The sequence below is a fragment of the Wasmannia auropunctata genome, unplaced genomic scaffold, assembly GCF_000956235.1.
Source record: "Wasmannia auropunctata unplaced genomic scaffold, wasmannia.A_1.0 LD336103.1, whole genome shotgun sequence".
Classification (NCBI taxonomy): domain Eukaryota; kingdom Metazoa; phylum Arthropoda; class Insecta; order Hymenoptera; family Formicidae; genus Wasmannia; species Wasmannia auropunctata.
Window position 1 is genome coordinate 347,516 of NW_012026787.1, and position 1,569 is coordinate 349,084.

Here is a 1,569-nt window from a genome sequence, read left to right on the forward strand (position 1 = left end):
CATTAACAAAACAGTTGTTAGCAAACCTATGTTTGCCAAGCAAATTGATAAACTTTCATCTATTCGTAAATAATATTCTTTTATTTCAAATTGAGTATATAATTCTTTCAAATATAAATCATTTTAAATTTGATTTGTTACTTTACAGAGGTTATGAAACTGCAGTATCAAAAAATCTGCATACTTGAAAAAACAAACACAAAGCTCCAAACGACTGTTGAAGAAATACGCCAGCTTTTATTGAATAGGACAGAACTACTCCACCATCCAAAAAGACTTCCAAGTTTACCCTTTGCAACATTTGATGATGCTAAAATTGCTGAAGATCTCATAAATTGAAATCCTTCCATAAAGGATTATATTGTAAGTTGAAAGATATTAATATCTATATAAACTTAATCATTGCATGTTTGGTTACTTAATTAAGGTTTCTAATTATTTTCTTTAAAATCTTAGATAAAAAAATTAATGTTTGCAAGCTGTGGAAAGTGTGAAAAAGATTGTTCAAAAAAAGTTATGGCTCTTCTTATCAACACACAAATCACACAGGAACATTCTTTAATTGGAAAGGTGGAAAAGGAAAGGAGCCATTTGGGAGCTGGCATTTAAAAGAAACAGTAATTGGTAAGTAAAATTGTAAAATTTACATTATTTTTTTTCCTCAATATTTATTTGTTGGGATATTTCTTCAATTTTGTGTTATTTTAGCAGCAGTTAAAAAATTAAGAGGAGACAAGCTAGACACAGAACAGGCAGAAAATGGAATAAAGGAGTGGTTAAAAGAGAGATGCTTCAGGAAGAACAATATTATATAGCTTATTTATAAAATAAATTGTTTTAGTAACTTTTTATATTTCTAATATTTTATGTGATACATTAAAAAAAATCTTAAAACCTGTAAAGATTATTTTTTCGATTTTTTTTAAAATTCAATTATAGTTTAAGTCAAACGTTTCGTGAACGTTTAATCGCACGTTCGCGGAACGTTAGGTGTGAACGTCAAACGAAAGTTCATGTGGTGGCTCGTCCGAACTATATCTAAACGATTCGAGTTCGAACGTTCTCTTAACATTTTCCTGGCGTACGTGTGCTGGTGGGGTGAGTGCTGGTCGTTGCACGGCCGACCCGCAAGAAACCATGCGACGCAACAAAAAGCGAGCGTAAATAAAATTACACGCAATCAGAGATATGATAACAAAAATACCGATAAGACAGATACACGGCAGACGAAAAGAAATTCGAAGCTGAGGGACAGCGAAGAAGAAGGAGCAACCTCAAAACCACGTCCCGCACTTGAGTATCGGGTAACACATGTAACAAAGGAGACACTAACCGATCTCGGATTAGATTTAGTGACGTTATCTGTACGCGAAGCTAAACGCGAAAAAATAAACTGTGGACGTAAGTGGTAATGATAGATCAGGAGAAGGAGCGCAATGAAGGGTAATCCACAAATGACTCCGTATGAGGATAACACGTTGAATATATTGTTAGGATATACATACAAGGGTAGGAATGTCAGTGTAAATATTTGGTTGAGATGGATTGACTCCAGGGAGGAGGTAGGAA